At 44.6% G+C, this 26,697-nt stretch overlaps 1 protein-coding gene across 2 annotated transcripts in view; it reads right to left on the reverse strand.

Moving 5' to 3' along the window:
• LOC126191013 (hydroxylysine kinase) overlaps positions 1-26,697 on the reverse strand; it is a 196,353-nt gene that overhangs the window by 157,464 nt on the left and 12,192 nt on the right. The window contains exon 1 of one of the 2 annotated variants that reach the window (XM_049931701.1): positions 15,114-15,137. The exons of the other annotated variant lie outside the window; for it this stretch is intronic. The gene's annotated coding sequence lies outside the window, so the exon portion shown is untranslated. Of the gene's footprint in view, positions 1-15,113; positions 15,138-26,697 lie in introns of those variants that run through there. 2 annotated transcript variants of the gene reach the window in all.

The raw sequence follows: 26,697 nt of genomic DNA on the forward strand, positions 1-26,697 counted from the left end.
CAAAATGTGCGAAGTTCGGTTGCGGTTACCACACAGCCATTCTATCTGTGTGACAATTTTTTCTTTCATTCGACAACACTGATAATGGGAATATAAGATTCCAAATCAAGTCTGCGAATTAAGATCAAAGAAAAACTATAGTTTCTTCCTCTACGATAAACACGATTTCAAACACATCGTTTTCACATAACTGTAATAATTTTGTTCCCTAATAATTTTAATTTCTATTGATTAAAATCGTAAAGTTCATGTAGGTGCACGCTTTGGAACTGCTTCTGATTGCGGAAGACAATGGTTGACAGGAAGAAATCTTTCGGAAGTATCGGAATCTTTACACCTCAAAATTCTTAAAATAGGAGAAAAGACAGAATGAGACTTGCAGGGCATCTACCCTCTATTGGTGCTGGCACATGACGCTGTTGGCATAAATGCGATCAATCAGTAAACTACGTTTCCGTATGAGACAAATGTGAAACACATGGAATAACGAATGGACAAGGAACACAATGAAACGAAACACTTCACGTAAATATCGGTAAGGATAAAGAAGAAAACGTGCAGTCAGCAAACTGGCACTGTGATTAAAGTCATCTGCAACGACCCATAATACACGGAGAACTGCTATCGTCTGTGGTGTATATGGGTGTGAAAAAGAGTTTAAAGTAGACGTCTTTTTAAAGAGCTTTCGGTTCGGCGTCTGATTATCGTCAAGTGTATACAATACGTTGTTAGATAATACCAAACTAAATATGAACTGCTCCCTGGACTTGTCTTGAGAGATAGCATTTATAAGTTCATTGACCTTCTTGCCCATTCCCCCCTCCTATCTCTCTCTCTCTCTCTCTCTCTCTCTCTCTCTCTCTCTCGGTTGGCGGTAGTGCAGCCGTTAAAGATACGGTCAATATGAATGGGTTCATACCCCTTGTTGGTCCATTCTTATAGACGCTTTCTGCGGTTTCCTAGGTGAATGACGGAACGATTCTTTCAAGACGACAATATCGAGTTTCCGCTCCCATTTTTTGTCTAGTGATACAGCATCCAGCTGCTAATACCCTCGATTTCCACCACATGACTAACTCCGAAATTCCATTTCGTCAGTCTGTCATTCGGCTGGAACGGAAGGTTAGTATACTTACAGCGAAGATACGTCGATGTAAAAACACATGGGATGTCCTATCGTATGGGATTTAAGCTCAGTAGAACACATACTGCGTCACTGCCAAGTATATAACGTTCCTCCTTGCCGATTTCCCCACGGAGGAAAGCTACGCAGATCCTTTGGGTCATAAATGTAGCTGTGTGGTGTAGATTCCTATTGAGAGGACCTGCTAAGTTTGTATTCGTGTCCTTCACCATTAATGGTTAAGTGAGGGGAGAGAATCTGTATCTATACGGTGATAAAGCCAAGATTAGCCATCACAAATATAACCCAAAAAGAGTAAACAGATCGAGGTGTGGTTTTCTGTAAGTTTCTGGTATATGCAAGTAATTTTTAACATTTATAGGTGCCATATTATGACTCTTACTGTTTACTTTTTTTTTTGTATGTAACATTACACTGAGGTGACAAAGATCATGGGATAGCTCCTAATATCGTGTCGGGTCTCCTTTTTCCTGGCGTTATCCAGCAACTCAGCGTGCCACGGACTCAACAAGTCGTTGGAAGTCCCCCTGCAGAAATACTGAGCCACGCTGCCTCTACAGACGTCCATGACTGCGAAAGTGTTCCAGTAGGATTTTGTGCGCGAACTGACCTCTCAGATATGTCACATAATTATTCGATGGAATTCATGTCGGACGATCTGGGTGGCCACAGCATTCGCTCGAATGATTCAGCTTGTTCTTCAAACCAAACGCGAACAGTTGTGGCCCAGTGACATAGCGCATTGCCATCCATAAATATTACATCGTTGTTTGGGAACATGGAGTTCATGATCGGCTGTAAATGGTTACTAAGTAGCCCAACATAAGCACTTCCAGTGAGCGATTGGTTCAGTTGGGCCAGAGGAGTCCGTCCATTGCACATAAACACGGCCCACTCCATTACAGAGCCACCTCCAACTTACCGCAGAGCCTTATTGACAACTTAGAGGCTTCCTGGGATATGCGCCAATCTCGAACTCTGCCATCAGCTCTTACCAACCGAAATCAGCACTGATACGACCAGGTCATGGTTTCCCAGTCGTCCAGGGTCCGACCCATGGAGGTAAGAATAGAGGGAGACGCCGTGACGTCACAGCTGTGAAGCTATGTGAAGCCGAGGGTAGCCATCTCAATCCGACCAAAACATTGCTGCTGTAAGCTTGTGTGCGTAGGCTTGTCGCTCGCTTTTGGAAGGATTTTGCGCTATTATGGTGACTTGTGTGGTGTTCGGATGTACGAATCGTTCTGATTGTGATGCGAAATCGAAGGGAATAACATTTCATGTGTAAGTTGTCTCGTTAAGTGTGATTTTACAACTTCATTGTGAATGAACGTGTGCTACATGGGTACTTGTACTATAGCGTGTTTTTCTCCTGTATGATTTTAGATTTCCTAAAAATGAAAGTGGAAAGCTCTGTGGGAGAATGCCGTGAGGAGGAAGAATTGGCGTGCGTCTAAATGGAGCACTATATGTTCTCAGCTTTCCCGAGAAGAGGACATAGACCGAACTTCCCTTTCAGCAGTAAGGCTCCGAGAAAATGCTGTACCATCAGTTTTCCCTACACACCCAAAACGTTTGCAAAAGGTATGTTAATTCAAAGAATTAAATTCTTAGTTTTCAAGTTCACGTTTCAGTATAATACGTACGTATCGTCGATAATCGAAGTGTTGAGTAACTCAATTTGTCTTCATCATGTACCAAATTAAAAGCTAACACTACATTAACTGGCGTGAAGTATAGGCCTAAACAGGACACTGTGTAGACTTGCCATTCTATGTACCGTATTTCAGTAAATATTGGTGGTAATGAACAGTGTTTCCCAGTAGTGTAATGTAACTGAAATGTCCCAGTACGTATTACAAACAAGATGCATTTATGGGGCTTTGGAGGGAGGGTATAGCTAACTTAGTTTTCAGTTTCTATTATTTAGTTTGTGATACACGTTTATTACTGAATTAACAAAATTGTATAGTTTACATTGAAGGCTAGCTATTCGTAATATTACATTAAAAACTATTTTTAATCAGAAGAAATGCGGAATTTCGCCTTTACGAGATTTTATTTTTAACAAAAACTTTGAAACAACCAATATGATGACGTTACATGCGTATATGTTGCAATTAGCGACTGTAATACACGCAGCGCTATAGCACACTGGCAATGTTTTGGTCAGTGTGTCATGGCAGCGAGCCACGCCCCCTTGGCTTCAAAACGTAGTACGGCTGGGATACGTAGCGCCATCTCCCCTTATTCTTACCTCCATGGTCCGACCAATATGGTCACGAGTCCAAGAGAGGCGATGCAGGCGATGTCGTGCTGTTAGCAAAGGCACTCGCGTCTGCTGCCATAGCCAATTAGTGACAAATTTCTCCTCATTGTTCTTACGAATGCGTTCTTCGTAAGTCCCATATTGATATGTGTGGCTATTTCACTCAGTGTTGCTTGTCTTAACACTGACATGTCTACGGAAACGCCTCTGCTCTCGGTCGTTATGAGAAGTCCGTCGGCCACTGCGCTGCCCGTGGTGAGAGGTAATGCATGGAATTTGGTATTCTAGACACACTCTTGATGCTGTGGATATCGGGATATTGTTCCCTAACGATTTTCGAAATGGAATGTCGCATGCGTCTAGCTCCAATTACCATTCCGAGTTCGAAGTCTTAATTCCCGCCGTGCGACCATGATCACGTCGGACACCTTTGTCCAAGAATCACGTAACAACAAATGGCTGCTCCTCCAACGCGCTGCCATTTTTTATCTCGTGTACGCGACGCTACCGCTATCAGTATATGTGCATATCTCCATCCCATGACTTTAGTCACCTCGGTGCATATAATTTTGTGCTTCCAAGAGGACTTCATCGACATAACATGTGTCGAGCTTGATCAAACACGATAATAACAAGATACGACCGCCGGAAGCCACTGTTCCGCCGTAAGGAGAGATCAGAAAAAGAGAGTGTCCTACTGTACCAAACATTAGCAAATATATCTGAGGTACGGTCTGTGTCCTACTGCTATAGCGATAATAAAAGTAGTTCGTGTCGGTATTCAGATCTGATCAATGTTTCCGAGAGTCGAAAAAAGTGGATACAGCTTTCGTTTATTACGAATGGCGCCAAACTGTTAGAGCAGTGGAAATGTCAAGCGTAAAATAAGCCTGCTAAAAAAAGCAGCAACTGATGAGCGAAATACAACAGATATTATAGCAGCCGATATCACGCAATCCACAGATCACTACGAGGTAGCTCAAATATGCAAGTGGGATCAGAAAATGAGTGTTCTGCGAATGTTGCCTTCCAACGCACTTCATCGTTTCCACATTTCGCGCTATCAACCGTTTCATAGCAATGACTTTCAAAATTGGTTACAGTTCTCTAAATGTAGCTGATGCGGCGTTTCGATGTAGAATTTTGTTTACGGATGAACAGTCGTTTACAAACATGGCAAAGCAATCTCAACAGTGTGCATTACTGTTCAGTTCAGAATTCACGCTAGCCGAAACAAGCGGATAAACAACGTTCTCAGACATTCAAATTGTGGTGCGAGATTTGAAAGAACAGTATTATTGGTGCCCTTTTTCATTGGTGGCACTCTAAATAACCGCAAGTATTAACAGTTCCTAACATTGATTGGCAACACCATAGAGTGCTGTGCGGACAACGACCATATGATAAATAAAATTAGAACTAAGGTCAGCATTGGCCGTTATTTTGACGATTTATTAACAGCAAAATCGATTTTCGATCACATAATGATCATCTTCAGTGCTGGAAGTTAAACGTTTCACACAGCGATCAGTCAATAAGAAACAAAAGACCACAAATGCACCTGAGTATAAACCAACTGTTGGTAAGACCATACCTTCAGCGTACAGATTACAGCTCGTAGATACTGGTGTCTTGTTATTAGCAGTAACAGAAGCTTTGAAACGATCACAATAACTGAAGCCGCTGTTTACATTCACCTATACAGCAGACCTCGGTGTGACAGGGGCTTGGAACGCCCTCTATGTGACATGTGTCACGTGAAGACTCAACATTGCTTTATTTGGCAAGAGATTACCACAAAATACCAGAGGTGCACTTGCAAATTATTAATTGAATGTTTCAAATTTAAAATTGTACATTAAAAACACATAGCAAAAAGGAAGGGGGAAATGCACATCTTGCCAACAAACACTGGCGTGTTATTTTCAAAACAAAAAACATGCAAGAATAAATATCAACTGGTCAAATTATAACGTGTCAGATTACAGGACTAGCAAAAATATACAAATAACATGACATCAAATATAACAGAATGTTGTGTAACACAGTAACCGCCATCTGCCGTGGGAAGTCAGAGGTGCAAAATTCTGAATTTACGTAAAATATTACGTTAAAACCAAGAAGTCAAATACATAAATAGTGGTGACTGTACAAAATATGCCACGATTTAACAGGTCAAAATGTCATGAAACACAATATTCTTTATATAATTTTTTTTAGGGTGCAGACTAATAATTTTTTATCGTATTTAACGACATGATGATACACACATCTCATTCGTCCCGTATGGACATGTTAACACATTATAACTGTTTCTGAGGCTTAATTACAAAAATCTTCGTAATTATAAAAAGCAGAATCATATAAAAGCACAGTGTGGATGCAGAGATCGTTTAGCGCACTCATCAGTAAGAACTACTGTTACAAATTGCAAAGAAATAGTGATATGTTGGCTAGAGACACAAGTACACTACTGGCCATTAAAATTGCTACACCACGAAGATGATGTGCTACAGACGCGAAATTTAATCGACAGGGAGAAGATGCTCTGATATGCAAATGATTATCTTTTCAGAGCATTCACACAAGGTTGGCGCCGGTGGCGACACCTACAACGTGCTGACATGAGGAAAGTTTCCAACCGATTTCTCATACACAAACAGCAATTGACCGGCGTTGCCTGGTGAAACGTTGTTGTGATGCCTCGTGTAAGAAGGAGAAATGCGTACCATCACGTTTCTGACTTTGATAAAGGTCGGATTGTAGCCTATCGCGATTGCGGTTTATCGTATCGTGACATAGCTGCTCCCGTTGGTCGAGATCCAATGACTGTTAGCAGAATATGGAATCGGTGGGTTCAGGAGGGTAATACGGAACGCCGTGCTGGATCCCAACGGCCTCGTATCCCTAGCAGTCGTGATGACAGGCATCTTAACCGCATGGCTGTAACGGATCGTGCTGCCACGTCTCGATCCCTGAGTCAACAGATGGGGACGTTCGCAAGACGACCACCATGTGCACGAACATTTCGACGACGTTTGCAGCAGCATGGACTATCAGCTCGGAGACCACGGCTGCGGTTACCGTTGACGCTGCATCACAGACGGGAGGGCCTGCGATGTTGTACTCAACGACGAACCTGGGAGCACGAATGGCAAAACCTCATTTTTCGGATGAATCCAGGTTCTGTTTACAGCATCATGATGGTCGCATCCGTGGTTGGCGACCTCGCTGTGTAGGCTCATTGGAAGCGTGTATTCGTCATCACCATACTGGCGTATCACCCGGTGTGATGGTATGAGATGCCATTAGTTACACGTCTCGGTCACCTATTGTTCGCATTGACAGGACTTTGAACAGTGGACGTTACCTTTCAGATGTGTTACGATCTGTGGCTCTACCCTTCATTCGATCCCTGCGAAACCCTAAATTTCAGCATGATAATGCACGACCGCATGTTGCAGGTCCTGTAAGGGCCTTTCTGGATACAGAAGAATACGTCAGCACTACTCTTGATGAACTATGGTTTCGTGTTGAAGCTGCATGGGCAGTTGTACCTGTACACGCCATCCAAGCTCTGTTTGACTCAGTGCCCAGGCGTATCAAGGCCGTTATTACGGCCAGAGGTGGTTGTTCTGGGTACTGATTTCTCAGTATCTATGCACTTAAATTGCGTGAAAATGTAATCACATGTCAGTTATAGTGTAATATATATGTCCAATGAATACCCGTTTATCATCTGCATTTCTTCTTGGTGTAGCAATTTTAATGGCCAGTAGTGTATATGAAATACGCTGGACTAGTAGAAACCTCCACTACCGCACCTATTATTTTTAGGATAAATTTCCCCATATGATACAAACAGCACAATGGTATAAGGAAACAGTGTTCTCTTTAAAGTATAAAAGCTTGTACTTTCAGCACGGGTTTTGTAATAACCTCTGTCAACTGGTGGTCAGGTTACATAACTGACAGTCGTAATAGGCCAATCTGGCGCTATAGACAGGTGGCCTTCTGCCTATCTTCTGTGTCTCCATCAATCAGTCAATCTAAAAGTGAAAACCGTAACAAAATTCATACATCAATGCAGAGAGTAACCTAAACATACAGAAGAAATTGCAGGGGAGGATTTTAATGTAAACACTGACGGAAAAAATTGCAACAACAAGGAGTTGTGTGACATAAACGAAAGTCGGTACGTGTGTTTTTACATCTGAATGGTGGTGTCTACTCAGATTTCGCGCCAGTCGCACAAGAGTGGCGCTAGTAGCGCAACTATGAGAATGAAAATTAGGTTTGCTTTAAATACACGCTATGCCGGTCGTGAGCGTCAGTTACCTTTGACACTGGACGTCGTGAGCTGATGTTAGTCAAGAATGTCTTTAAGGTGACAAAGACGCCATTGTAAACCTACTCACTCAGTCTGAACGAGGTCGAGCATAGGGCTACGAGAAGGTGGATGTTCCTTGTGGTGTCACCGCCAGACACCACACTTGCTAGGTGGTAGCCTTTAAATCGGCCGCGGTCCGTTAGTATTCGTCGGACCCGCGTGTCGCCACTATCAGTGATTGCAGACAGAGCGCCGCCACACGGCAGGTCTAGAGAGACTTCCTAGCACTCGCCCCAGTGGTACAACCGACTTTGCTAGCGATGGTTCACTGACAAAATACGCTCTCAGTTGCCGAGACGATAGTTAGCATAGCCTTCAGCTACGTCATTTGCTACGACCTAGCAAGGCGCCATTACCAGCTACTATTGAGATTATGAATAATGTACCGTCAAGAGCGATGTTCACCATTTATGGGTTAAAGTATTCCAGCAGCTACGTACGTTTTTTGCTAAAGTCTAATTTCCTTGCCCTGTTCCAGACCTCACGCCAGCCTGCGTGAGCTAAAACGCGTGCCTTTCGGCTTCCTCTCCTGCCAACCCACAACATTGCTTCTGCAATTTTTCAGGAAGACTCGGCAGGAATGTAGCTGCTTACTGTATACGATTGTTGGCAGCGGTGGTCACGGGAATGTACGGTCGCAAGAAGACGCGGCTCCGGACGGTCACATGGCACTAGCGAGAGGGATGACCATCGTGTTCAGCGTATGGCTCTGGCGCATCGTACTGCATCTGCAGAACCAATCTGAGCAGCGGTTGGAGCCACAGTGACACAACCAACTGCTACAAATCGGTTGCTTCCAGGACAGCTCCTAGTCAGACGCACTATACGTTCATTCCCCTCGTGCCAAACCCCGCCATTTGTAACTTCAGTGGTGTCCAGTGAGAGCTCACTGGAGGGCACTGTCGAGGTCTGTTGTGTTTCCTGATGAAAGCTGGTTCTGTCTCGGTGCCAGTGATGGCCGTGTTTTACAGGGAGTTTCAAAAATGACCGGTATATTTGAAACGGCAATAAAAACTAAACGAGCAGCGATAGAAATACACCGTTTGTTGCAATATGCTTGGGACAACAGTACATTTTCAGGCGGACAAACTTTCGAAATTACAGTAGTTACAATTTTCAACAACAGATGGCGCTGCAAGTGATGTCAAAGATATAGAAGACAACGCAGTCTGTGGGTGCGCCATTCTGTACGTCGTCTTTCTGCTGTAAGCGTGTGCTCTTCACAACGTGCAAGTGTGCTGTAGACAACATGGTTTATTCCTTAGAACAGAGGATTTTTCTGGTGTTGGAATTCCACCGCCTAGAACACAGTGTTGTTGCAACAAGACGAAGTTTTCAACGGAGATTTAATGTAACCAAAGGACCGAAAAGCGATACAATAAAGGATCTGTTTAAAAAATTTCAACGGACTGGGAACGTGACGGATGAACGTGCTGGAAAGGTAGGGCGACCGCGTACGGCAACCACAGAGGGCAACGCGCAGCTAGTGCAGCAGGTGATCCGACAGCGGCCTCGGGTTTCCGTTCGCCGTGTTGCAGCTGCGGTCCAAATGACGCCAACGTCCACGTATCGTCTCGTGCGCCAGAGTTTACACCTCTATCCGTACAAAATTCAAACGCGGCAACGCCTCAGCGCCGCTACCATTGCTGCACGAGAGACATTCGCTAACGATATAGTGCACAGGATTGATGACGGCGATATGCATGTGGGCAGCATTTGGTTTACTGACGAAGCTTATTTTTACCTGGACGGCTTCGTCAATAAACAGAACTGGCGCATATGGGGAACCGAAAAGCCCCATGTTGCAGTCCCATCGTCCCTGCATCCTCAAAAAGTACTGGTCTGGGCCGCCATTTCTTCCAAAGGAATCATTGGCCCATTTTTCAGATCCGAAACGATTACTGCATCACGCTATCTGGACATTCTTCGTGAATTTGTGGCGGTACAAACTGCCTTAGACGACACTGCGAACACCTCGTGGTTTATGCAAGATGGTGCCCGGCCACATCGCACGGCCGACGTCTTTAATTTCCTGAATGAATATTTCGATGATCGTGTGATTGCTTTGGGCTATCCGAAACATACAGGAGGCGGCGTGGATTGGCCTCCCTATTCGCCACACATGAACCCCTGTGACTTCTTTCTGTGGGGACACTTGAAAGACCAGGTGTACCGCCAGAATCCAGAAACAATTGAACAGCTGAAGCAGTACATCTCATCTGCATGTGAAGCCATTCCGCCAGACACGTTGTCAAAGGTTTCGGGTAATTTCATTCAGAGACTACTCCATATTATTGCTACGCATGGTAGATATGTGGAAAATATCGTACTATAGAGTTTCCCAGACCGCAGCGCCATCTGTTGTTGAAAATTGTAACTACTGCAATTTCGAAAGTTTGTCTGCCTGAAAATGTACTGTTGTCCCAAGCATATTGCAACAAACGGTGTATTTCTATCGCTGCTCGTTTAGTTTTTATTGCCGTTTCAAATATACCGGTCATTTTTGAAACACCCTGTAGGTAGGAGGCCAGTTGAGGGCCCACAGCCAACCTGTTTGCCTGCTAAACACACTGGACCTACACTCGCAGCACTGGACCTTCACCTGCAGTTTTGGTCTGGGGTACGATTTCGTATGACAGCAGCACTCTCGATGGTAATCCCATGCACAACAGCTCCAAATTTGTACGTCAGTCTGATAATTTGATCTATTGTGTTGCCATTCGTGAACAGTACTCCAAGGAGTGTTTCCCAGAAGGATAACTTTCGCCCATATAGCATTGTTGTAACCCAACATGCTCTACAGAGTGTCCACATATTTCCTTAGGATGCTCGGAGACCAGATGTGTCTCCAATCGATCACATATATCATCGGACGACAGCCTCGGTGCCATCTACAACCAGCATTAACCGTCCCTATACTGACCGACCAAGTGCAACAGGCATGGAACTCCATGCCGCAAACTGACGCCTAGCACCTGTAAAACACGATGGATGCACGTTTGCATGATTACATCCAACTTTCTGGCGGTTACGCCGATTATTAACGTACCAGCATTTCACATTTTCAACGGCTTATCTCGCGCTTGCATTAACCTGTGATATTGCAATAATAATAATTTTAATGTGTTACGTAGACAAATGGCAAACCACCTCCGCTAGGACCTTGCCTAGTAGGCGGTGCTGGTCTCCCGCATCGTCCCCTACGTTCCTCGGACTATGCGACCTCATCATCATCACCTAGACAAACGTATTCACGAAATTTCATTACTCTACATTAATTATTTATTGGTGTTGCGATTTCTTTCCATCAGTGCATATACCGGGTGCCCTCCTAAGAGTCGTCAGGTGCGTTTTCTCTGTTGTTTCGGCACACGTTTGAAGTTTTGTTTTTGCAATGCGTAGCTGGAGTCAGTCCAAAAAAATGCTGCTCACAATGTCTTTTGTGTCACGCTCAATGTCGACGGAAAGCGTCAGTTTGTTTCCAGTCACAAACAAAATGATTTTTAAAATGGAATTCTACGCGTCAATTCGACACAGTGGTCCCAAATTATTCTACTGAGATATTCGTTCTATAGATATCTATTAACAGGGACAAAGGCAAGAAAAATAGCCAGTATCTAGCAGCGACAGCACCATCCTGGTCCATGCTGTTACCACCGTACAGTAGGGCTGCTCAGTCGCTTCTTTTTCGTGTTTTAATGCCCCTGTTAACAGATGCAAATAAAACGAATATCGTTCTAGACTAATCTGGGACCGCTCGATCTAATGGGCAAGTGAAATTTCTCTTTAAAAGTCGTTTTGTTTGCAACACATAAAAAGCCGACACTTCCGTCGACATTGGCATCACATGAAAGACTTTATGAGCGAGCTGACTGCAGCTACACACTATCGAAACTAAATTAGAAGTATCTGACTAAACGCAGAGAAAATGTCCCTTAGAAGGGACACCTTGTATATAGATTAGTGGCATGTTACTTTCCACTTGTTAGGGACCTACTTAAAAATGACGATAGCTGGATAAATATTGGTTTGCATGAAAAATGGTACACAACTTTTCCAATCCGTTCAGCACTATCTGTACGTCGTTTGATCTTAGCTGGATAGTAGCTACATTCCTTCCAAGTGTTCCCACAACATCGCAGAAGTAACATCCATTTTGATTAATGAGACAGATAATCGACAACAGGGTGTCAATGAAAACTTGATGAATTAGCTGTGTAACCGAGATCTTCTCTCTTTTTCAAAATGGGAGAAAGCTCCTTACATCGACCTCCATGCGTAAATCCAATTTGCTAGCAGAAACAAAATGAGCTTTAACTCTATTCTCTTGAAAGCTTGGGTACCGTGCCCAATGTCGCACTGTAGCGGCAGTATTTGTATCATGGTAATGGAGAGTCGCCGGTGATCAGAGGTTTGAAAATCGGCAATTCTCCGTAAATATTAGTTTCCATAGTTCACGAAGTTGTAGACACAATTTGCTGTATTTGGAGATTGATTACATACTTCATTTGTAATTTCACTACCTTTCTTTCTAACATCCCTATTCAAGTATTGAACTCGAGCACTTCTGACGGGCATTTGCCACTATCTCTTTTCGCTGATGATTCCCACGAACTCTACAGTGATGTGACAGAAGTTCAGATACAGCGATATGCACACATATAGATGGAGCTAGTATCGCTATCACAAGGTGTAAAAAGGCAGCGCATAGGCAGAGCTATCATTTGTACTCAAGTGATTCATGTAAAAAGGTTTACGATGCCATCATGGCGGCACGACAGGAATTAACAGACGTTGAACGCGGAATGGTAGTTGGATCTATACGCAAGGGACATTCCATTGTGGAAGCCGTTAGGCAATTCAATATTCCCAGATCAACAGTGTGTACAGAGAAAACCAAATTTCAGGTAATACCTCTCATAACGGACAACGCAGTGGCCGACGGCCTTGCATTAACGACCGAGAGCAACGGCGTTTTCGTAGGTATGTCAGTGCTAACAGACAAGCAATGCCGGCCGGAGTGGCCGAGCGGTTCTAGGCGCTTCAGCCTGGAACCGCGCAACCGTTACGGTCACAGGTCTGAATCCTGCCTCGGGCATGGATGTGTGTGCTGTCCTTAGGTAAGTTAGGTTTAAGTAGTTCTAAGTTCTAGGGGACTGATGACCTCAGCTGTGAAGTCCCATAGTGCTCAGAGCCATTTTTTGAAGACAAGAAAGACTGCATTAAATAACTGCAGATATCAATGTGGGACGTACGACGAATATATCCGTTAGGGGAGTTAGGTGAAATTTGCCATTAATGAGCTATGGCAGCAGACGACCTATGAGAGTGCCTTTGCTAATAGCACGACATCGCCTGCGGCACCTCTCCTGGGCTCTTGACCATATCGGTTGGACCCTAGCCGGCTGCTGTGGCCGAGCGGTTCTAGGTGCTTGAGTCCGGAACCGCGCTGCTGCTACGGTCGCAGGTTCGAATCCTGCCTCGGGCATGGATGTGTGTGATGTCCTTGGGTTAGTTAGGTTTAAGTAGTTCGAAGCCTAGGGGACTGATGACCTCAGATGTTAAAACCCATAGTGCTTAGAGCCATTTGAAGCATTTTTTTGATTGGACCCTAGACGACCGGAAAACAGTGGCCTGGTCGGATGAATGTATCTTTCGTTTGAAAAGAGCTAATGGTAGGGCTCGAATGTGGCGAAGGCCTCACGAAGTCAGGGACCCAAGTTTCAACAAGGTACTACGCAAGCTGATTGTGGTCCATAATGGTATAGGCTGTGTTTACATAGGGTGGGCTGCGTCCTCTGGTCCAGCTGAACAGATCATTGGCTGGAAATGGTTATGATCGGCTACCTGGAGACCATTTGCAGCCACTCATGGACTTCATGCTCCCAAACAACGATGGAATTATTATGGATGACAATGTGCCATGTACTGGGCCACAATTTTTCGCAATTGGTTTAAAGAACATTCCGGACAATTGGAGCGAATGATGTGGCTACCCAGATCGCCCGACATGAATCACATCGAACATTTATGGGACATAATCGAGAGGTCTGTTCGCATACAATATCCTACGGCAACACTTTCGCTATTATGGACGTCTCTAGAGGCAGCATGGGTCAATATTTCTGCAGGGGACCTCCAACGACTTGCTGAGCCCATGCCAAGTCGAGTTGGTGCACTATGCCTGGAAAAATGAGATCCGCCGTGGCATTAAGAGGTATCCCGTGACCCTTGTCTTCTCAGTGTATATGTCTCACATACATCTACTCAGTAGAGTGGACAAACACGTTTTCGTACTGTCTGGTGTACAGTAGACTACCTTCCTGAACTACAATAACAAAGGGTAGTCGCAGCACACAAATTCAGCGTAACCACCTTACGAATGGCAGAGTAAGACCACTCAAATTATTTTCATTAGCATATCGATGTCGTTAAATGTGACAGATCATATTAAGGTATCAAGGAAAAGAATGCACTGAACGCCGAGTATAAATTTCTTACACATTCAAAAGGACTCAGCTAACAGTTACTGTTAGTAACATCTTCATTATGGAAGATTCTACAGAACTGATTACAGTGGTTTCCATAAAAACTGCACCTGGTAAGGAAATGTCACCACAATGACGTTGTGAAAAACCGGAAGATGTATGAGAATTTTAGGTTCAATGCAGATGATGATCAAGATGCCCCAAAACGATTGAAACGGAGTAATGAAGTGACATTTAATTTATGTAGAAAGTTGAATAGACACTATATACACAAATGAGGATCCGAGAAACTTTCGGTGTTATTAAGATATAATGTGACGTCCTAAAAGCAAACATGTTTTTCGCTGTTTCTAAATTACCAACGTTTGGTCCATTTTTGTCTTAGGTGAGAGCACTTGGATATGCTGAAACACTAGTTAATGATACTGTAAGTCATGACCGAGGAGGAAGCATAGGTATTTTTTTTTTTCAACAAGAGGGCGCTGCACCACAAGACAGGGCTAGAAAGGTGGACAGGTACGTGCTTTGAGAGGCGCTAGAGACGATAAAACGCTATTTACAGAACTACTGCCTGCAGTTAGTGTCAAAGAGAATAATTTATAGTAGAAATAATGCGTGCCTGAAATACGTCAATATCATAACTTGTTTGTACAGCATGTCTGCAACATTTCTCGTGTGGAACCTGGCAGAAATACGTGGATGGAGATAAAAAAACAGGAGCTCAGATTCCCCTGATGCCACAGCAGTCTCAGAATGTTAAGTATTTTTGAAAATATAATGCCACGAACAAGAAATTTTGACCAAAGGAACGGTGGTACTTACCTGATAACGCACAAGTCACTTACCAGATCGCGGCACTAGCAAGACAGTGGGAGAGAATGCTCTGTGCCTCTCACTTGAGTAAACGAAGACATGTTTACTCCCGTTATCGCGTGTTCCCTCTGACAGCTACCGTGGGGCGCACTGTACAGTGGCATTAAGTGTTGAATGGCGCTAACTGCTAGTGAGGGATACGGGAATCTACAACACGTTGTCCTTACGGTGAAAATAATACATGGCGCATACTTACAAGGGAACCTCCCCATCGCACCCCCCTCAGATTTAGTTATAAGTTGGCACAGTGGATAGGCCTTGAAAAACTGAACACAGATCAATCGAGAAAACAGGAGTAAGTTGTGTGGAACTATGAAAAAAATAAGCAAAATATACAAACTGGATAGTCCATTAGAAAGATAGGCAACAATAAGAATGCTTTGGGCTTAGTAGCGCTGTGGTCCCGTGGTTAGCGTGAGCAGATGCGGAACGAAAGGTCCTTGGTTCAAGTCTTCCCTCGAGTGAAAATTTTTATTTTTAATTTTGAGACAATTATCAAAGTTCAGGTACTCACACATAATCAACTTCGCTCACCAAAATTCCAGGACATGTTCAGATTTGCTTGGACATATGCAGGATTTGACAGTCTACACACGGAAAAATTTTAAAACGTTAAAAACATATGTTTCCACAGAGCACAGGGAAAACTGTGCGACTGTGAAACTGTTGTATTTATTTGTTGCAGTTTATGTGACAAACTCTTATGTTTTCATCACGTTTTTTAGAGTGATTATGACATCCACAAGAAAACCTAAATCGGGCAAGGTAGAAGAATCTTTTCACCCATTCGCCAAGTGTACAAGTTAGGTGGGTCGACAACATATTCCTGTCATGTGACGCACATGCCGTCACCAGTGTCGTATAGAATATACCAGAGGTGTTTTCCTATGGAGGAATCGGTTGACCTATGACCTTGAGATCAAATGTTTTCGGTTCCCATTGGAGAGGCACGTCCTTTCGTCTACTAATCGCACGGTTTTGCGGTGCGGTCGCAAAACACGGACACTAAACTTATTACAGTGAACAGAGCCGTCAATGAAGGAACGGACAGATCGTAACTTTGCGAAAATAAAAATTCTCACTCGAGGGAAGACTTGAACCAAGGATCTTTTGTTCCGGAGCTGCTCACGCAAACCACGGGACCACGGCGCTACTGAGACCATAGGTTCCTTTCTGTTGCCTATCTTGCGCATGGACTACTCAGTTTGTATATTTTGCTTATTTTTTCATAGTTCCACACAACTTCTTCCTGTTTTGTCGATTGATCTGTGTTCAGTTTTTCAAGGCCTATCCACTGTGCCAACTTATAACTAAATCTGAGGGCGGTGCGATGAGGAGGTTCCCTTGTTAGCAGTTAGTGCGCCTTACTGGGATCAGGAGATGGCGCGTTTCGTCTTCGTTTAGAGAGAGGCATATCAACGCAACGACCTATGGTGAAGGCATGTAATTCTGGTATAATGAATCAAAAAAAAAAAAATAGCTGTTCAAATACCTCATTGACATGATAATCAAATGTATGGCTCAAATGGCTCTCAGCACTATGGGACTCAACTGCTGTGGTCATAAGTCTCCTAGAACGTAGAACTACTTAAACCTAACCAACCTAAGGACAGCACACAACACCCAGCCATCACGAGGCAGAGAAAATCCCTGACCCCGCCGGGAATCGAACCCGGGAACCCGGGCGTGCGAAGCGAGAACGCTACCGCACGACCACGAGATGCGGGCATAATCAAATGTACCAAGCTCCTTTTCTTGTTAGTGATCAATACCCTTCAGTTTTCTAATGTTAGACAAGTAATTTCTTTTCTGATTTATGTTAAAGTTTCTTACTATTACAACATCTACCGGTCAAGACAAACATTGTCGGCGTACGCAAGTTCCGAACCGTCATTTTCAGTTGTTAAAACTGCGCAAGTGTTTCTCTGTAATGCATCGCGTGAAAACATACTTTAACTTAAAATATCGTGCGTTAATATTCGATGTCTTTGGTTATGTTATCACACTGTTACGCCGTGTAAATTAATTAAGTTAAGCAAGTTAACTACGACTACATCTTTCGTGAAACAGTGGTAACTGAAAAAAATGTTCGTATTTGTGAACGATTCTATGTGCCTTGGAATTAGGAAGCATATAAGACAATGCGCGCATAAGTGCTAAATAAAGTAATGGGTACAATTCCCTTGTGAATGTACCGTTAATTATGTAAGTAAGAAAAAACTGAAAGTGTTTCTTTATTTTTGCATTTTGATTTAGTCCTAAGCCAGAACTACCAAGTGACTGGCTTACACCTAAATAAGAGTCGATAAAATCTGAGCTCCTCTTTTTTATCTCCATCCACGTATTTCTGCCAGGTTCCACACGAGAAATGTTGCAGACATGCTGTACAAACAAGTTATGATATTGATGTATTTCAGGCACGCATTATTTCTACTATAAATTATTCTCTTTGACACTAACTGCAGGTAGTAGTTCTATAAATAGCGTTTTATCGTCTATTACAAATCAAAGTAAAATACAATAAGATCAAATCTTAAAGATATGGCTCACCAACGAAATATATATATACGAAGTCTGTTCAAAAAATTCCGGAACTTTGTCCACAAAATTTTTCTGCCCTTACCTTTTAATTATCGGGCGTTGTCTCCGAAATACACTCGCCCACAATTGATCCACCGCTCCCAACGCTACTTCCGGAAGCAGTCTAGGTACGCCAATTGCTGGATCGCGCGAAGCGCCGTCTGCGAATTTTCTTTTATCTCTTCTATTGTTGCAAATCTTCGTCCTTTCAACGGGATTTTCAGCTTTGGAAATAAAATAAAGTCCGCAGGGACCAGGTCTGGAGAGTACAAAGTATGGGGCAGCACAGTGATTTCGTTTTTTGTGCACTAGTCACACACCAACAGGGATGAATGTGTAGGTGTGTTATTGTGATGCGCGAGCCATGAATTGTCCCGCCACATTTCTGGCCATTTCCTTCTCACTTTTTCTCGCAGGCGTCGCAACATGTCCCGATAGTACCACCGGTTAACAGTTTGTCCCTGTGACACGACTCATTATGAACTAATCCTTCGGTAGATGCCGAAGGGTGTCCTGAACGAGGGTCATCTTTAACTTCCGTCCCGCTATTTTTAAACCATATGAACCATTTGTAGCACCGAGTGCGGCTTAAGCACTCATCACCGTAGGCAACCTGCATCATTTGCTGTGCCTCTGTGAAGGTTTTCTTGAGTTTGCAAAATTTAATGCAGACTCGTTGCTCCTCTGACTCTGTCATCTCGAAATTCGCAAACTGTGCGACACACGTTCTGCTCAACACGGTGCATTCAATAACTAACAGACGTACAACAATGTAAGTTCCAGCAGTAACACATTGGACACAGTGCGTGTAGGGATTCCAACCAAATTTCGCTCCACACACCATTGGTGCGAAAGTTCGAATGTTCTGGAATTTTTTGAACAACTAATTACCAAATTTGCACCGATACTATCTTTATTTTCTAAATGAAGCCCAATGGTTTTGTGGGTGTTGGTAGGATTCGGGTTGCCATGTGCCCCATGGTTTGCTAGTTGTCAAGTTCCACGGTAGACAGTATGCCTATACTAACAATAAAAATACAGTGAAATCCCTATTTTACGTTTTCGTGCGGTCCAGATTAAAAAAAACGCAAAAGTGAGGAAAATGCAGAACCGAGAAAAATGTTAAAACCCCCCAAAATACGAGCAGAAACACATGTAATCGGCATATATGATTAAAAATTGCAATCCTGTCCAATATTTTGTATAAAATCTGTGCAAGAGAAGGAAATTAAATGTATAATACAATGTTTATGCAATAATTAGTAGTAGTTAATTTCATCGGTTCTTACAAAATTACAAGTAAAAACTCAGTAAAAAATTGAAATTGGTATCTGTGTACAAGGTAATCAGGTAATCGGGCTATTTTCTGATATGCTACGACCACAAATTATACGTTCGAAACACACGTTTTGTACTCTCCCAGAAAGAAGCAAAAACTGATCAACACATTGAATTAAACCAAAAACATCACAGCAGCTAAGTGTTTAACCATATTCATAAATGCAGGCATCTGCTTAATGGCAAACTTTGTCGCCATTGCTATTATTGTTTAATGCTTTTATTGTGTGCTGCACTTCACATACTCACCGCCGTTAAAGCATTATTTTAGGCTTAATCAGAGTAACAGAGACGTGAATGAGGTTACTTCCTCAATTGAAGCTTATTACAAATCGGCCCAGTAAATTTCTGTACACTGTGTAAAATGAAAATTTGAAAGAAAGTTCAGGTGCTACAGTTCTAATTCATGCCCTCTATCACTGCTATCAATCTTTATGATATACATTGCGTGGTACAAAGTACATACACGAGTAGTGTATGTAGTTGTTGCAACTGTATCGTATCAGATCTGAACACGAAAGTCTTTAAAATATGCTATCGCAAAACTCTTGTTCTATTTCCATATGACATCTGTCATATCACATCATCTGCACGAAAAGTATATTTTCAGGACTTCACAAAATGCTTTCATCCCTACCTGCACTCCCATCACTTAAGGGCCACTCCCCCTGTCCATACATCCAGTAGGCGAGCTCATTTTACGTGTGTTGGTGTTGTGTGGTGCCGGCCGCAGTGGCCGAGCGGTTCTAGGCACCTCAGTCCGGAACCGCGCGACTGTTACGGTCGCAGGTTCGAATCCTGCCCCGGGCATGGATATGTGTGATGCCCTTAGGTTAGTTAGGTTTAGGTAGTTCTAAGTTCTAGGGGGCTGGTGACCTCAAATGTTAAGTCCCATAGCGCTCAGAGCCATTTGAACCATTTTTTTGTTGTGTGGTGGCTGCGCTGACTGTTGGGCTACTCAACAAGCCGGCAGCCAATAACAGTTCACTAGCTGAAAATGGGTGATGGCACCTTGGTTATGACCGAGCATATTCTTTGAGACTCAGCGTTTGAATTTAAAAGGTAGACGATTGATACTGTAGCTGAATATAGTACATCGAAAATACGTGCAAAAAGATGAGACTGAGTTATAAGTGGCACAAGAAAAGGTGGCGGCTGCGCCCCTTTGTGATATATTGGCTCGGTCCGGAACACCTTGCGTCGACTGTCTCGTTCTTCGATTACCGCTGCAACCTAGCAGTAGTTGTAGCATAACTGCACGGTGAAGCTAAATGTTGCAAGTTGTGCTGGCAACACCGATAGTGCATTACGTCGGCATTTCCTCTCTCATGTCTCCCCTCTCCACAACAGCTAAAATATTCCCTTAAGTCCCTCACCACCCGTCTGTCTTTTGTGCCATTTACGAGGGCAGTTCAATAAGTAATGCAACACATTTTTTTTCTGAAACAGGGGTTGTTTTATTCAGCATTGAAATACACCAGGTTATTCCCCAATCTTTTAGCTACACAACACTATTTTTCAACGTAATCTCCATTCAATGCTACGGCCTTACGCCACCTTGAAATGAGGGCCTGCATGCCTGCACGGTACCATTCCACTGGTCAATGTCGGAGCCAACGTCGTACAGCATCAATAACTTCTTCATCATCCGCGTAGTGCCTCCCACGGATTGCCTCCTTCATTGGGCCAAACATATGGAAATCCGACGGGGCGAGGTCGGGGCTGTAGGGTGCATGAGGAAGAACAGTCCACTGAAGTTTTGTGAGCTCCTCTCGGGTGCGAAGACTTGTGTGAGGTCTTGCGTTGTCATGAAGAAGGAGAAGTTCGTTCAGATTTTTGTGCCTACGAACACGCTGAAGTCGTTTCTTCAATTTCTGAAGAGTAGCACAATACACTTCAGAGTTGATCGTTTGACCATTGGGGAAGGACATCAAACAGAATAACCCCTTCAGCGTCCCAGAAGACTGTAACCATGACTTTACCGGCTGAGGGTATGGCTTTAAACTTTTTCTTGGTAGGGGAGTGGGTGTGGCGCCACTCCATTGATTGCCGTTTTGTTTCAGGTTCGAAGTGATGAACCCATGTTTCATCGCCTGTAACAATCTTTGACAAGAAATTGTCACCCTCAGCCACATGACGAGCAAGCAATTCCGCACAGATGGTTCTCCTTTGCTCTTTATGGTGTTCGGTTAGACAACGAGGGACCCAGCGGGAACAAACCTTTGAATATCCCAACTGGTGAACAATTGTGACAGCACTACCAACAGAGATGTCAAGTTGAGCACTGAGTTGTTTGATGGTGATCCGTCGATCATCTCGAACGAGTGTGTTCGCACGCTCCGCCATTGCAGGAGTCACAGCTGTGCACGGCCGGCCCGCACGCGGGAGATCAGTCAGTCTTGCTTGACCTTGCGGCGATCATGACACACGCTTTGCCCAACGACTCACCGTGCTTTTGTCCACTGCCAGATCACCGTAGACATTCTGCAAGCGCCTATGAATATGTGAGATGCCCTGGTTTTCAGCCAAAAGAAACTCGATCACTGCCCGTTGTTTGCAACGGGCAGTGATTTTAACAGCTCCGTACAGCGCTGCCACCTGTCGGAAGTGAATGAAACTACACGAGACGAAGCGGGAATGTTTGAAAATATTCCACAAGAAATTTCCGGTTTTTTCAACCAAAATTGGCCGAGAAAAAAAATGTGTTGCGTTACTTATTGAACTGCCTCGTATAACTCGTTCAGTCACATCAAATGTCAATAGGAAGAGAACGGGATGAAGTCAAGCGAAACATCGAGGTAAATCTTACTATGAATAAATGTAAAATGGGGGAATTTTTAGCATTGATGTTGTAGTTTTTCACAAAGGCTACGAATTTATGTGTAGAAGCGGGAAAAATGTAAAATCGGAGAATGTAAAATCGAAGCTCCACTGTACCATCAAATATAGTTATCAATAACTATACGAGGTATAAACGTTAAACAGAATCAACTATTAAATACACTGTCTGACCGAAAGCATCTGGACACCAGACTAGTCCACGTTCGAAGTCACTGAGCTCTCCTGGTCCAGCCACTCCCCTTTTACTAATTTCAAAAATGGTTCAAATGGCTCTGAGCACTATGGGACTTAACAGCTATGGTCATCAGTCCCCTAGAACTTAGAACTACTTAAACCTAACTAACCTAAGGACAGCACACAACACCCAGCCATCACGAGGCAGAGAAAATCCCTGACCCCGCCGGGAATCGAACCCGGGAATACTAATTTCACCTAACAACACGATAGGCGGCTCCCCGTCTCCCTTCAGGCTGGCACGCCCACCTCTCGTGAAGTCTAGAGGCCAATTCCGCATTACGCAAGCGTGTACTGTCGATCATATAGTGTATATAGCCCTTAGACAACGACGTGTAATTATACCGACTGCTGTCTTGAATCGTAATACAGCTGACTGTTTTGTGTACATTGGTGTAACGAGTTGCAAGAACTCCGTAGAACACATATAATATTACACAAGGATTTAGAGATAAATGTATTTATTTGCAATATATTCGATGCACTCTGAGGAGACAAAAGTCTGGGATAGCGATATGCATATACAGAGATGGTTCAAAAGGCTCTGAGCACTATCGGACTTGATTGTTGAGGTCATCAGTCCCTTAGAATTTTGAACTACTTAAACCTAACTAACCTAAGGACATCACACACATCCATGCCCGAGGCAGGATTCGAACCTGCGACCGCAGCGGTCACGCAGTTCCAGATTGTAGCGCCTAGAACCGCTCGGCCACTCAGGCCGCCTACAGAGATGGCGGTAGTATCGTGTACACAAGGTATACAAGGACAGTGTATTGGTGGAACTGTTATTTGTACTCGTGTGAACCATCTGAAAAGGTTTCCTGCGTGATTATGGCCGTATGACGGGAATTAACAGACTCTGAATGCGGAATGGTAGTTGGAGTTAGACGCATGGGACATTCCATTTCGAAAATCGTTAGAGAATTCAGCGGTCCGAGATCCGCAGCGTTCAGAGTGTGCCGAGAGAAACAAATTTCAGGCATTACCTCCCACCACGGACAACGCAGTGGCCGACGCCTTCAGTTACCGACTAAGAGCGTTTGCGTAGAGTTGTCAGTGCTAACAGAAATAACCGCAGAAATCGATGTGGGATGTACGAGGTCGTATCCGTTAGGACAGCGCGGCGAAATCTCAAGTAACGGGCTACGGCAGCAGACGACCGACGCGAGTGCCTTTGCTAACAGCACATCATCTGCAGCGCCTCTACTGGGCTCACGACCATACCGGTTGGACCCTAGACGACTGGAAAACCGTGGCCATCCCAGTTTTCAGTTAGTAAGAGCTGATGGCAGGGTTCGAGTGCGGCGCGGAGCCCACGAAGCCGTGGACCAAGTTGTCAAAAAGGCACCGTGCAAGGTGCTGCTGGTTCCATAATGTTGTGGGCTGTGTTTACATGTCTCATTGACTGAAAGTTTTATGAATTTACTTGTAAAAGTACAGACAGTAGAAAATAAAATGTCCTGTGGTGCCTCTCCCGCTCCAAGTCGGCCCGTTTGACGTACTACCCCTCTTAACTGATTTAGAAGTCTGATTATTTTGAAATTCTTTGGGTCCCTGGGAGACTTCCCAGGTTTGCGTACTGCAATCACCACCGCCTGCTTCCAGCTGCTTGGATACTTTTTATGACTGATGGTGTTGGCGAAGACATCTGCCAGCTGGTCGTAGGCTATGTGTGCAAGTTCCATTAGTGCTTTTCCTGGGATCTCGCCGTGTTCTGGAGCTTTGTTCTTTGGTAAAGCTCTTGTAGTAGTAGTAGTAGTAGTAGAAGGTTTTGTGGGCGCACGACAGCAAGGTCTTCAGCGCCCGTTCAGTATCATAGTGAGACGGGGGTCAAGAAAGAAAGTCAGAACATTTACATCAAACGGAACATAAAACACGGGGAACAATCATGGAAAAATATGTGCTCACCCACACTGAAGCGTGGGATGAAGCAGGGCGTCAGCAGTAAAACATGGACAACACAGGAAGAAAAAGGTAGAGGGAGCTAAAACAATGGAGCAGATGGAAGTGGCTGGCTGACCGCAAGGAAAAAAGGGAGGAGTCAGCCACTCTGCAATACACTAAAACCCCCAGCCTAAAAGTTTAGGCCAGAGTCCAGACACATCACAAAACTTAAAAACCCTAGACACACACGTCTCATCGTTAGCTAAAACACAGGGCAGATCCCCATCAACTTGTGCTTCTGCCCTTGCATCACGGTATAAAACGCAGTCTGTTAAAATGTGCCGGACAGAGATGTGCACACCACAAGCATCACAAAACGGAGGATCCTCCCGCCGTAATAAATAGCTATGTGTCAGAGGACAGTGCCCGATCCGAAGACGTCTGAGCGCCACCTCTTCCCGCCTGAGCAGCCGGCAGGAGGAACGCCACGGCCGAGTGGTTGACTTTACCGACCGCAGTTTATTGGCCGTCAACGCCAGCCATTCGTCCTCCCACAACTCCATGCACTTCCTGTGGAGTGCAGCGATGACGGACTGCAAGGGGATGGGACACTGGACCACATCCTGCTCTCTGCAGGCCTCCTTGGCAGCCCGATCAGCCTGGTCATTGCCCAATATGCCGACATGGCCAGGCACCCAGCAGAAGGATACCTCTTTACCCCGCCGTTGGAGCAAGTACAGTTGGTCATGTATCAGCTGGACCATCTCTTCAGTCGGGTACAGGTTCTGCAGTGACTGTAAGGCACTAAGAGAATCGGAGCAGAGAAGAAATCGATCGCCCCGAACACGATGCATCTGCTCCAGTGCCGTCAGGATCGCGTGGAGCTCCGCTGCGAAAACGGTATATTCAGCAGGGAGGCGAATCCGGCTAACATGATCAGGGAACACCACAGAACAGCCAAGGAAAGTCGCCTGTTTGGAGCCATCAGTATAAACGACAGTGAAACTGTGATGCACATCTAAAATGTTAAAAAAACAGAGATTGGAACGTAAAATCTGGTGTGCCAGCTTTCTTAAAATTAGTCAAATCTAAAATAAGTTTGGGTCTCCGGAGGAGCCAAGGTGGAGATCTGCTCCAACTGCGACGTAAAACACGAAGACCAGCCATAGACATCGCACCGAGGCAATCCTGTGCGCGAATCCCATAGGGCTGCGTCGCACGTTGCCGGTTATGGAACAATCGTGCCAGAGGAGGCTGAGCAACGGTATGGTATGCAGGGGTGTATGGTGTGGACAAAGTTTTATACGCCTGGCGCACTGTAAGTAGCCGTCGCCGCATATGAAGTGGCGGTTCACCAGCCTCTGCACAGAGGCTGGGTATGGGGCTAGTTCGGAATGCCCCAGTGGCCAACCGAAGCCCTTCATGGTGCACAACGTCCAACATTTTTAAGTAAGAAGGCCTCGCAGACCCATACACCGAGCACCCATAATCGAGCCGAGACCGCACAAACGCTCTTGTAAGACACGTGAAGCCTTCTGCAGTGATTGGTGGGATGTCTTCTTCTTCGTCACTGTTTCCTGTCAGCAAAGTGGCGACGCTCTCCGTACCATCGTGCGTTTGTTGTCGGTCTACGGAGTCTTCAGCTGGTCTGACGTTATCTTGAAAAACATCAGTTAGGGAGTACGCCGTTTCTTCAGGTCGGTAAAGTGTACCAGCTGCAGCTTCCAGGGGCGGTATTTGAGTTCCAGCGTTGGTGAAAATTCTTACTACATCCCATGCTGAGGCGTCAGATTGTAGCGACGAGAGTATGTCAGCCCATGGCTGATGTTTACGACCGGGGAGCACCGCTTTAAGTTCCCTCCTAAGCAAATTAATTCTTGGCTTGATCTAGGGGTCTCTCTTAAGGAGCGAATCTTTGCAGAGGCGATTGCGCTCCCTAATCGTTTCTTGAATTTCCCTTTGTAGAGTGGCGACAGAGCGCTCTAGTCCTCGTGGTGGTGGAGCAGAAGCAGTCAGGACTTCAGTGACGGCGGTGGTGAATCTAGCAACAGGGTCGTCGACATGGCGTCCACCTTTAGCCAGAGTCCGCGTCAGGAAGCGTGATTCACTGTCACGAAAACTCTCCCCAGCTAGACCGCCGAAGATTCTTCTTGATGCCTGTGGTCACTGGCTCCATGCCAAATCTGAATATGACAGGCTGATGGTCAGAAGGCAAGGCTTGTAGAACATCAGCTGTCATAAAGTTATTGATGCTCTTTGCAGCAGCTATATCAAAGATATCAGGACATCCTCTGTGTGGGTAACACGTTGGTTCAGTCGACACATAAACGCGTCCGTGAAGTTGCTCGGCCACTTGCAGTAGACGCCTTCCTCTGTGGCTGGAGCTTATCGAGTTCGATGCTGAATTCTTCGAGTTGAGATCACCAGTAACAAATAGTAGCAACTGTCGTGGGTCATCTATGTTGGATGTCTTCCATGGGCCTACAAGTTGCTATGAAGTGGTCTCACTAGCTGCTTCCGTTGTCCCAGTCGTGCAGCATATTGGCGAATAGATGCCTTTATATAGATGGCTGTGCCACCCCCAGCAGTCGCCGATCAGCCCTGTAGCGTCTATAATTAGCTGCGTTTGCTCTCATGTAAGCTACTTCATGTT

Source organism: Schistocerca cancellata, chromosome 6 (genome assembly GCF_023864275.1).
Source record: "Schistocerca cancellata isolate TAMUIC-IGC-003103 chromosome 6, iqSchCanc2.1, whole genome shotgun sequence".
Taxonomy (NCBI): Eukaryota; Metazoa; Arthropoda; class Insecta; order Orthoptera; family Acrididae; genus Schistocerca; species Schistocerca cancellata.